Source organism: Phasianus colchicus, chromosome Z (genome assembly GCF_987193195.1).
Source record: "Phasianus colchicus chromosome Z, bPhaCol1.hap1.1, whole genome shotgun sequence".
Taxonomy (NCBI): Eukaryota; Metazoa; Chordata; class Aves; order Galliformes; family Phasianidae; genus Phasianus; species Phasianus colchicus.
The window spans coordinates 41372180-41384406 of record NC_143476.1 but is presented as its reverse complement, the minus strand read 5'-3'; the positions used below and the strand labels follow the sequence as shown (position 1 = coordinate 41384406).

At 44.5% G+C, this 12227-nt stretch overlaps 1 long non-coding RNA gene across 1 annotated transcript; it reads right to left on the bottom strand.

The window, feature by feature from the left end:
- Positions 1 to 1005: 1005 nt before the first annotated feature.
- LOC149912911 (uncharacterized) lies at positions 1006 to 1918 on the bottom strand. The gene is made up of 3 exons (XR_016462314.1): positions 1769 to 1918; positions 1428 to 1572; positions 1006 to 1026 (listed from the first exon to the last, which is right to left on the bottom strand). It is a non-coding gene; the product is annotated as an uncharacterized LOC149912911 (long non-coding RNA).
- Between the last annotated feature and the right edge of the window lie 10309 nt (positions 1919 to 12227).

Sequence of the window (12227 nt, the reverse complement as noted above, 5' to 3'; positions counted from 1 at the left end):
CTGTGATAAAATGCCACCTTTCTGAAAGAAACTGTCCTCTTGCGGAGTGTAATGCTGTATGTTCCGGAGGAAATGGGAAATATTCAGCAGAGTCCTGGTATTTCTGGGAGAAGAGGTCTGATGTGGGGGGGGGAAGGTGATGTATCTGTGAGAAAGCTGGTGTTTCTGGGAGAAAATGCCAGGTATTGGTGAGGAAACAGATGCTAGAGAGGGAAAAGGCCATCCCTTTGGGAGAGAAGTGTTTTTATATTCTCAGAAGTGAATCATCAGATTAAACTAGCATGCCACATTTTAGTGGTAAACCTCTAACACTACCAAATCTACATATGTAGATTTTGCTTTAATGTCACAGGCAACAGAATGTAATCAACTAACAAACAAAACAAGCAAACAGAAAATTCACATCCAAATAAACCAGAAAGAGGAGTTTATAGACACTCTACAGAACTGTTAGCTGTGCTATGCTTTTCAAAAGCTGGAATTTGTCCTACAGACATCTCAGAAGTTGCACATCTGTCCAAGAAGAATCATTGCACTTTATTTCTACTGTACATGTTTATCTTACATCTTATTCTTCATTACTGTTATGTACTATGCAAAATACATAAAGAAAAAAAGCAGTAATCAAACTATACATACTGTGAGCAGGGCTTTGTGAAGGCTGCAGTACTGTACAGAAGAAAGCCTTGAACAGATCTATCTCAAATTCAGGGTAATAATACATTTATTTCCTACCCACATTGCTCATGTAATCCACCAACTATTTTAGGAACGCCTAGATTCTTAAAAATACAGAAATTAAAGTGATTTCCTGATCAACCCTTACAGAAAGACACAAGTTTAAACATGAAAGCAACTATGAATGCTTTGGAGAGAAAAAAATAGAATGTAATGTTAATAATCCCTGTAATGTTAATAAGCTAAATAACAGTTTCAAAGTTTAGTATCTTGATGCTTTACGGAGCTCCCATAAAATGGCTCTGAGCCTTCCCTTTCTCATGATTTTGCACACCCACGCAACTTGCTCTGTGGGGATGGAAGATAACAGGATTTAGATCCTTGACACACTGCAATTGATTTAACAATAAATATTGTCCATCCTAGTTTTGGGTTACTATAAGATGAAAGCAAAAATGTATATACTGATCTACTGGTTTTCTTTTAAAAAACATTCATCTGATGCTGAAGGCTAATTCTGTAAAGCTGAAACTTAAATCCCAGCAGAAACAGGTTCCCAGATATTAAAAACAAACAAACAAACAAACAAACAAAAAAAAATCATAAAAGTATGTATAATGAAATCTTTAGGCATGTGACAAACTTTGTTTTATATATTATATGATTTCAGAACATCTGTCACACACACTCACAAACTTTCCTTAGAAGGAGAAGCAGAAGTTTAGATGATGATAAAGTTATGTTCTTACCACATTAGAAGGTTCCAATTTCTTCCTTCTAGCAAGGTCAGTGATATTATTGCCATTGTAGTTGATGCTCTCCATACAGCCTTTGAAATTTTTTTCTGCTGTTAGAACTTGGCTTCCCAGAAAAAGGCATGCCTCCAAAGGTTATCTTTGTATCAGAAAATGAAAGACAGTTACTGGAGGACAAGGGCTTAGAATTTTTGCTTACTAGAAAAAGAAAGTATCAAACAAGTACTGGAGAAGTAGGAAAAAGTTAAGTTTCAAGGACATTTCCATCAGAAAGAATGGAAATGAAGAAAGAACGGAGCCCCCAGGCTGGTTGTTGAGTGAGAATTACTGCTTACCCAGCATCCGTTTGCTTCATCAAATGTCCCCCATCTGCTCACAGAAACCTCTCTAAGATGCTTTTCTGAAGAATATTTGGCAGCATGTTTCCCAGGGCTGATACCTAGAGGAGAGGGTTACATGGAGACTTGCTGTCTATCTTGATGGCAAACCCCTCCTAAGTAGGAATCCAGAGCTGGTGACTCACTTTGTAGCCTTGTATAGGTCTGGGGCAAGACAACATTATGGCAGTGGGGAGATACACATGGTCAGGCTGGACAGGCCTCTGAGGTCTCTCATTACACTCCGCAAGAGGACAGTTTCTTTCAGAAATGTGGCATTTTATCACAGATACACCATTTTTATGCCCAGTAGAGCTCCTTTTCTCCCAGAAATAGCACTGCTCTTAGGAAGAGCTCCCATTTTCTAACCAAAATGCTGCTTTACACTCCTCAAGATCACACTTACCCCCATCAAGATGGCAGTGTCACAGAAATACCAGCTTCTGCCCCCAAAATGGGACTTTGGCTCTCCAAAACAAGACATTTTCTCCCAGAAATACCAGGACTCTTAGAAATACCTCACGTTTCATCTCAAGAATACTGCTTTCCACTCCTCAAGATCACACTGACTCCCATCACAATGGCCTTTTCTCCCACATACACCAGCTTTCTCCCAAATACACGACATTTTCTCCCACATACACCCGTTTTCTCCCAAAGATGGGACATATTCTCCCAGAAATGCCAGCTTATTCTTTAAAAAACGGCCTTTTTTCCCCAAAATACCAGCTTTCTCACAAACACCTGTCATTTTCCAACCAAGTCTGCTACTATCTCCCAGAAACAGCCGGTTTCCGAGAAATACCTGACGTTTGCTCTCCCAAATACTACTTGACACTCCTCCAGAGGACATTGTCTCCCCTATTTACCACGTTGTCTCCCCAAGAGACCACTTGGCACACCAAAAAGACCACCGTTGCTCTCCAGTACAAGATCTTCTTTCCCACCGGTTCCCACTTTTCTCCCCCAGCTATGTCATTTCCTCCCAGAAATGCCACTTTTCCCTTGGAAATTTCACCTTCTCTTCCAAAAAGAGGAGATTTGCTCCCAGAAATACCCCTTCTCTTACAACTGCCACACGCTTTCTCCCCAAAAAGCCTCCATGACAATGCCAAATGGGACACTTGCAGCCAAGAAGAGGACACCTTCTCTCAGAAAGACCACTTTTCTCCCCAAGAGAGGAGATTTTCTCCCAATTGGATGACATTTGCTGTAAGAAAGACCTGCTTTCTTCCCTCAAGAGGACATTGTCTTTCCCACTGAGGACATTTTCTCCCAGAAGTGCCGCTACTCTTTGAAACACCTCCATTTCCTCCCAGATCTACTCCATGACACGCCTCAGGATGACACTTACTCCCCGATTTGGGGCATTTTCTCCCAGAAATACCACTTCTCTCCCAAAGGGATGGCCTTTTCCCTCTCTAGCATCTGTTTCCTCACCAATACCTGGCATTTGCTCCCAGAAACACCAGCTTTCTCACAGATACATCACCTTCCCCCCCCCACATCAGACCTCTTCTCCCAGAAATACCAGGACTCTGCTGAATATTTCCCATTTCCTCCGGAACATACAGCATTACACTCCGCAAGAGGACAGTTTCTTTCAGAAACGTGGCATTTTATCACAGATACACCATTTTTATGCCCAGTAGAGCTCCTTTTCTCCCAGAAATAGCACTGCTCTTAGGAAGAGCTCCCATTTTCTAACCAAAATGCTGCTTTACACTCCTCAAGATCACACTTACCCCCATCAAGATGGCAGTGTCACAGAAATACCAGCTTCTGCCCCCAAAATGGGACTTTGGCTCTCCAAAACAAGACATTTTCTCCCAGAAATACCAGGACTCTTAGAAATACCTCACGTTTCATCTCAAGAATACTGCTTTCCACTCCTCAAGATCACACTGACTCCCATCACAATGGCCTTTTCTCCCACGTACACCAGCTTTCTCCCAAATACACGACATTTTCTCCCACATACACCCGTTTTCTCCCAAAGATGGGACATATTCTCCCAGAAATGCCAGCTTATTCTTTAAAAAACGGCCTTTTTTCCCCAAAATACCAGCTTTCTCACAAACACCTGTCATTTTCCAACCAAGTCTGCTACTATCTCCCAGAAACAGCCGGTTTCCGAGAAATACCTGACGTTTGCTCTCCCAAATACTACTTGACACTCCTCCAGAGGACATTGTCTCCCCTATTTACCACGTTGTCTCCCCAAGAGACCACTTGGCACACCAAAAAGACCACCGTTGCTCTCCAGTACAAGATCTTCTTTCCCACTGGTTCCCACTTTTCTCCCCCAGCTATGTCATTTCCTCCCAGAAATGCCACTTTTCCCTTGGAAATTTCACCTTCTCTTCCAAAAAGAGGAGATTTGCTCCCAGAAATACCCCTTCTCTTACAACTGCCACACGCTTTCTCCCCAAAAAGCCTCCATGACAATGCCAAATGGGACACTTGCAGCCAAGAAGAGGACACCTTCTCTCAGAAAGACCACTTTTCTCCCCAAGAGAGGAGATTTTCTCCCAATTGGATGACATTTGCTGTAAGAAAGACCTGTTTTCTTCCCTCAAGAGGACATTGTCTTTCCCACTGAGGACATTTTCTCCCAGAAGTGCCGCTACTCTGTGAAACACCTCCATTTCCTCCCAAATCTACTCCATGACACGCCTCAGGATGACACTTACTCCCCGATTTGGGGCATTTTCTCCCAGAAATACCACTTCTCTCCCAAAGGGATGGCCTTTTCCCTCTCTAGCATCTGTTTCCTCACCAATACCTGGCATTTGCTCCCAGAAACACCAGCTTTCTCACAGATACATCACCTTCCCCCCCCCACATCAGACCTCTTCTCCCAGAAATACCAGGACTCTGCTGAATATTTCCCATTTCCTCCGGAACATACAGCATTACACTCCGCAAGAGGACAGTTTCTTTCAGAAACGTGGCATTTTATCACAGATACACCATTTTTATGCCCAGTAGAGCTCCTTTTCTCCCAGAAATAGCACTGCTCTTAGGAAGAGCTCCCATTTTCTAACCAAAATGCTGCTTTACACTCCTCAAGATCACACTTACCCCCATCAAGATGGCAGTGTCACAGAAATACCAGCTTCTGCCCCCAAAATGGGACTTTGGCTCTCCAAAACAAGACATTTTCTCCCAGAAATACCAGGACTCTTAGAAATACCTCACGTTTCATCTCAAGAATACTGCTTTCCACTCCTCAAGATCACACTGACTCCCATCACAATGGCCTTTTCTCCCACATACACCAGCTTTCTCCCAAATACACGACATTTTCTCCCACATACACCCGTTTTCTCCCAAAGGTGGGACATATTCTCCCAGAAATGCCAGCTTATTCTTTAAAAAACGGCCTTTTTTCCCCAAAATACCAGCTTTCTCACAAACACCTGTCATTTTCCAACCAAGTCTGCTACTATCTCCCAGAAACAGCCGGTTTCCGAGAAATACCTGACGTTTGCTCTCCCAAATACTACTTGACACTCCTCCAGAGGACATTGTCTCCCCTATTTACCACGTTGTCTCCCCAAGAGACCACTTGGCACACCAAAAAGACCACCGTTGCTCTCCAGTACAAGATCTTCTTTCCCACCGGTTCCCACTTTTCTCCCCCAGCTATGTCATTTCCTCCCAGAAATGCCACTTTTCCCTTGGAAATTTCACCTTCTCTTCCAAAAAGAGGAGATTTGCTCCCAGAAATACCCCTTCTCTTACAACTGCCACACGCTTTCTCCCCAAAAAGCCTCCATGACAATGCCAAATGGGACACTTGCAGCCAAGAAGAGGACACCTTCTCTCAGAAAGACCACTTTTCTCCCCAAGAGAGGAGATTTTCTCCCAATTGGATGACATTTGCTGTAAGAAAGACCTGTTTTCTTCCCTCAAGAGGACATTGTCTTTCCCACTGAGGACATTTTCTCCCAGAAGTGCCGCTACTCTTTGAAACACCTCCATTTCCTCCCAAATCTACTCCATGACACGCCTCAGGATGACACTTACTCCCCGATTTGGGGCATTTTCTCCCAGAAATACCACTTCTCTCCCAAAGGGATGGCCTTTTCCCTCTCTAGCATCTGTTTCCTCACCAATACCTGGCATTTGCTCCCAGAAACACCAGCTTTCTCACAGATACATCACCTTCCCCCCCCCACATCAGACCTCTTCTCCCAGAAATACCAGGACTCTGCTGAATATTTCCCATTTCCTCCGGAACATACAGCATTACACTCCGCAAGAGGACAGTTTCTTTCAGAAACGTGGCATTTTATCACAGATACACCATTTTTATGCCCAGTAGAGCTCCTTTTCTCCCAGAAATAGCACTGCTCTTAGGAAGAGCTCCCATTTTCTAACCAAAATGCTGCTTTACACTCCTCAAGATCACACTTACCCCCATCAAGATGGCAGTGTCACAGAAATACCAGCTTCTGCCCCCAAAATGGGACTTTGGCTCTCCAAAACAAGACATTTTCTCCCAGAAATACCAGGACTCTTAGAAATACCTCACGTTTCATCTCAAGAATACTGCTTTCCACTCCTCAAGATCACACTGACTCCCATCACAATGGCCTTTTCTCCCACATACACCAGCTTTCTCCCAAATACACGACATTTTCTCCCACATACACCCGTTTTCTCCCAAAGATGGGACATATTCTCCCAGAAATGCCAGCTTATTCTTTAAAAAACGGCCTTTTTTCCCCAAAATACCAGCTTTCTCACAAACACCTGTCATTTTCCAACCAAGTCTGCTACTATCTCCCAGAAACAGCCGGTTTCCGAGAAATACCTGACGTTTGCTCTCCCAAATACTACTTGACACTCCTCCAGAGGACATTGTCTCCCCTATTTACCACGTTGTCTCCCCAAGAGACCACTTGGCACACCAAAAAGACCACCGTTGCTCTCCAGTACAAGATCTTCTTTCCCACCGGTTCCCACTTTTCTCCCCCAGCTATGTCATTTCCTCCCAGAAATGCCACTTTTCCCTTGGAAATTTCACCTTCTCTTCCAAAAAGAGGAGATTTGCTCCCAGAAATACCCCTTCTCTTACAACTGCCACACGCTTTCTCCCCAAAAAGCCTCCATGACAATGCCAAATGGGACACTTGCAGCCAAGAAGAGGACACCTTCTCTCAGAAAGACCACTTTTCTCCCCAAGAGAGGAGCCGCTTTAGACGTGCGTGAGCGAAATAACGGAACTGTGATGCCAGGAACGTGTGAATTCTGACTACTGCATTGCCTGAAAACAGGGGGTTTTTTCTCCGCAGGAAAGAATCCACATCTCTAGACTTTCTGTAACGTCCTCTCTGAAAGCACAACGTGTGTCGCTCCTGGAACTTCTAGCTGCCTTATTAGAGGGGCTTTTCCCTTCCACTCTGTTCATCACAGAATGCTGAAGTGTAGCATCGGAAAAACAGAGAAAAACGAAATGTCCCTAGGAATAAACGGAAAGGCATAAGAATGAGAGAGAAGCGTAGTGCAGAATGCATGGACACAAGGAGAAGACAAGAACCGCTCCTTTGCGATGTGCGCAGAAGAAGCCGCTCGTCCGAGAAAAGCAACCGGCTGAAGTCGCTCTTTCTCGGCATGCGAGAGAGACGAGACCGCTGCTGAAGGCACAAAGCGGCATTCAGGGAGAAAAGCGATTTAACGGCCAGCAACTGCAAACTCTCCGAAGCGGTTCAACGCGAGAGCCGCTTTAGACGTGCGTGACCGAAATAACGGAACTGTGATGCCAAGAACGTGTGAATTCTGCATACTGCATTGCCTGAAAACAGGGGTTTTTTTCTCCGCAGGAAAGAATCCACATCTCTCGACTTTCTGTAACGTCCTCTCTGAAAGCACAACGTATGTCTCTCCTGGAACTTCTAGCTGCCTTATTAGAGGGGCTTTTCCCTTCTACTCTGTTCGTCACAGAATGCTGAAGTGTAGCATCGGAAAAACAGAGAAAAACGAAATGTCCCTAGGAATAAACGGAAAGGCATAAGAATGAGAGAGAAGCGTAGTGCAGAATGCATGGACACAAGGAGAAGACAAGAACCACTCCTTTGCGATGTGCGCAGAAGAAGCCGCTCGTCCGAGAAAAGCATCCGGCTGAAGTCGCTCTTTCTCGGCATGCGAGAGAGACGAGACCGCTGCTGAAGGCACAAAGCGGCATTCAGGGAGAAAAGCGATTTAACGGCCAGCAACTGCAAACTCTCCGAAGCGGTTCAACGCGAGAGCCGCTTTAGACGTGCGTGACCGAAATAACGGAACTGTGATGCCAAGAACGTGTGAATTCTGCATACTGCATTGCCTGAAAACAGGGGCTTTTTTCTCCGCAGGAAAGAATCCACATCTCTCGACTTTCTGTAACGTCCTCTCTGAAAGCACAACGTGTGTCGCTCCTGGAACTTCTAGCTGCCTTATTAGAGGGGCTTTTCCCTTCTACTCTGTTCGTCACAGAATGCTGAAGTGTAGCATCGGAAAAACAGAGAAAAACGAAATGTCCCTAGGAATAAACGGAAAGGCATAAGAATGAGAGAGAAGCGTAGTGCAGAATGCATGGACACAAGGAGAAGACAAGAACCGCTCCTTTGCGATGTGCGCAGAAGAAGCCGCTCGTCCGAGAAAAGCATCCGGCTGAAGTTGCCCTTTCTCGGCATCCGACAAGACCGCTGCTGAAGGCACAAAGCGGCATTCGGGGAGAACCGCGATTTAACGGCCAGCAACTGCAAACTCTCCGTAGAGATAATATCATTGGATTGCAGAAATGTGGTATTTCGGGGAGATAATGTCCTAATTTGGGGAGAAGATGCCGTTCTGTGAGGGGGAAGCATGCATTTCTGAGAGAAAATCTCCCATTTTAGGGTGAAAGTGTCATCTTGCTAACGAACTTCATGGAGAAATTATGAGGTATTTTTATGAAACCTGGTATTCCCTTGAAAGAGTATATCTGTGATCAAATGCCATATTTCTGGGAGGGAACATCTGATGTGGGGGGGAGAAGGTGATGTATGTGTGAGAAAGCTGGTGTTTCTGGGAGAAAATGTCAGGTATTGGTGAGGAAACAGATGCTAGAGAGGGAAAAGGGAGAGAAGTGGTTTCTCCCCTTTGGGAGAGAAGTGGTATTTCTGGGAGAAAATGCCCCAAATCGGGGAGTAAGTGTCATCCTGAGGCGTGTCATGGAGTAGATTTGGGAGGAAATGGAGGTGTTTCACAGAGTAGCGGCACTTCTGGGAGAAAATGTCCTCAGTGGGAAAGACAATGTCCTCTTGAGGGAAGAAAACAGGTCTTTCTTACAGCAAATGTCATCCAATTGGGAGAAAATCTCCTCTCTTGGGGAGAAAAGTGGTCTTTCTGAGAGAAGGTGTCCTCTTCTTGGCTGCAAGTGTCCCATTTGGCATTGTCATGGAGGCTTTTTGGGGAGAAAGCGTGTGGCAGTTGTAAGAGAAGGGGTATTTCTGGGAGCAAATCTCCTCTTTTTGGAAGAGAAGGTGAAATTTCCAAGGGAAAAGTGGCATTTCTGGGAGGAAATGACATAGCTGGGGGAGAAAAGTGGGAACCGGTGGGAAAGAAGATCTTGTACTGGAGAGCAACGGTGGTCTTTTTGGTGTGCCAAGTGGTCTCTTGGGGAGACAACGTGGTAAATAGGGGAGACAATGTCCTCTGGAGGAGTGTCAAGTAGTATTTGGGAGAGCAAACGTCAGGTATTTCTCGGAAACCGGCTGTTTCTGGGAGATAGTAGCAGACTTGGTTGGAAAATGACAGGTGTTTGTGAGAAAGCTGGTATTTTGGGGAAAAAAGGCCGTTTTTTAAAGAATAAGCTGGCATTTCTGGGAGAATATGTCCCATCTTTGGGAGAAAACGGGTGTATGTGGGAGAAAATGTCGTGTATTTGGGAGAAAGCTGGTGTACGTGGGAGAAAAGGCCATTGTGATGGGAGTCAGTGTGATCTTGAGGAGTGGAAAGCAGTATTCTTGAGATGAAACGTGAGGTATTTCTAAGAGTCCTGGTATTTCTGGGAGAAAATGTCTTGTTTTGGAGAGCCAAAGTCCCATTTTGGGGGCAGAAGCTGGTATTTCTGTGACACTGCCATCTTGATGGGGGTAAGTGTGATCTTGAGGAGTGTAAAGCAGCATTTTGGTTAGAAAATGGGAGCTCTTCCTAAGAGCAGTGCTATTTCTGGGAGAAAAGGAGCTCTACTGGGCATAAAAATGGTGTATCTGTGATAAAATGCCACGTTTCTGAAAGAAACTGTCCTCTTGCGGAGTGTAATGCTGTATGTTCCGGAGGAAATGGGAAATATTCAGCAGAGTCCTGGTATTTCTGGGAGAAGAGGTCTGATGTGGGGGGGGGAAGGTGATGTATCTGTGAGAAAGCTGGTGTTTCTGGGAGCAAATGCCAGGTATTGGTGAGGAAACAGATGCTAGAGAGGGAAAAGGCCATCCCTTTGGGAGAGAAGTGGTATTTCTGGGAGAAAATGCCCCAAATCGGGGAGTAAGTGTCATCCTGAGGCGTGTCATGGAGTAGATCTGGGAGGAAATGGAGGTGTTTCAAAGAGTAGCGGCACTTCTGGGAGAAAATGTCCTCAGTGGGAAAGACAATGTCCTCTTGAGGGAAGAAAACAGGTCTTTCTTACAGCAAATGTCATCCAATTGGGAGAAAATCTCCTCTCTTGGGGAGAAAAGTGGTCTTTCTGAGAGAAGGTGTCCTCTTCTTGGCTGCAAGTGTCCCATTTGGCATTGTCATGGAGGCTTTTTGGGGAGAAAGCGTGTGGCAGTTGTAAGAGAAGGGGTATTTCTGGGAGCAAATCTCCTCTTTTTGGAAGAGAAGGTGAAATTTCCAAGGGAAAAGTGGCATTTCTGGGAGGAAATGACATAGCTGGGGGAGAAAAGTGGGAACCGGTGGGAAAGAAGATCTTGTACTGGAGAGCAACGCTGGTCTTTTTGGTGTGCCAAGTGGTCTCTTGGGGAGACAACGTGGTAAATAGGGGAGACAATGTCCTCTGGAGGAGTGTCAAGTAGTATTTGGGAGAGCAAACGTCAGGTATTTCTCGGAAACCGGCTGTTTCTGGGAGATAGTAGCAGACTTGGTTGGAAAATGACAGGTGTTTGTGAGAAAGCTGGTATTTTGGGGAAAAAAGGCCGTTTTTTAAAGAATAAGCTGGCATTTCTGGGAGAATATGTCCCATCTTTGGGAGAAAACGGGTGTATGTGGGAGAAAATGTCGTGTATTTGGGAGAAAGCTGGTGTACGTGGGAGAAAAGGCCATTGTGATGGGAGTCAGTGTGATCTTGAGGAGTGGAAAGCAGTATTCTTGAGATGAAACGTGAGGTATTTCTAAGAGTCCTGGTATTTCTGGGAGAAAATGTCTTGTTTTGGAGAGCCAAAGTCCCATTTTGGGGGCAGAAGCTGGTATTTCTGTGACACTGCCATCTTGATGGGGGTAAGTGTGATCTTGAGGAGTGTAAAGCAGCATTTTGGTTAGAAAATGGGAGCTCTTCCTAAGAGCAGTGCTATTTCTGGGAGAAAAGGAGCTCTACTGGGCATAAAAATGGTGTATCTGTGATAAAATGCCACGTTTCTGAAAGAAACTGTCCTCTTGCGGAGTGTAATGCTGTATGTTCCGGAGGAAATGGGAAATATTCAGCAGAGTCCTGGTATTTCTGGGAGAAGAGGTCTGATGTGGGGGGGGGAAGGTGATGTATCTGTGAGAAAGCTGGTGTTTCTGGGAGCAAATGCCAGGTATTGGTGAGGAAACAGATGCTAGAGAGGGAAAAGGCCATCCCTTTGGGAGAGAAGTGGTATTTCTGGGAGAAAATGCCCCAAATCGGGGAGTAAGTCTTGTTTTGTTTTATTGTTTTTAATATTTATATATTTTTTTTGTTGCAATTTCAAGGATACACTTTGATCGAAATTGCTTTTAATTCTTTTGGCATACATAGAAGATGCGAAAATGCACATCATATTTTCACATGAATGTAGTAACACAAAAAAAGTTCAAAGCAGTAACTGATACACTCAATTATAAAAGCTGCCCTTCCTGTGCAAGAAATGTAACTCAGCCCTTGGGCTAGATGCCATTCTGTGTCATTGATGTAAACCTGGCGGACAGTACAAATACTCTGAATTTAAAATGGCATGACTAAAAATGGAGTCTTTCCTCTAGCTTTTAAGTTTTAAGAAACATAAAATATGTACGTATGCTTGGCAACTTTTCCTTTCATTATATACAAAAGTGACTCTCTCTAAAATAACTGTCAAACTAAGAGGGACTGTCAGAAACCTATCACAGGAGGTAATCTATTTGCTCAGGTGGCTGAAGAGCAATGAAAAAGTAGATATTGAGTTTCAGTTTTCAGCACATACATTAAAGTCCCATGCCTGTAATTAGGTCTCCT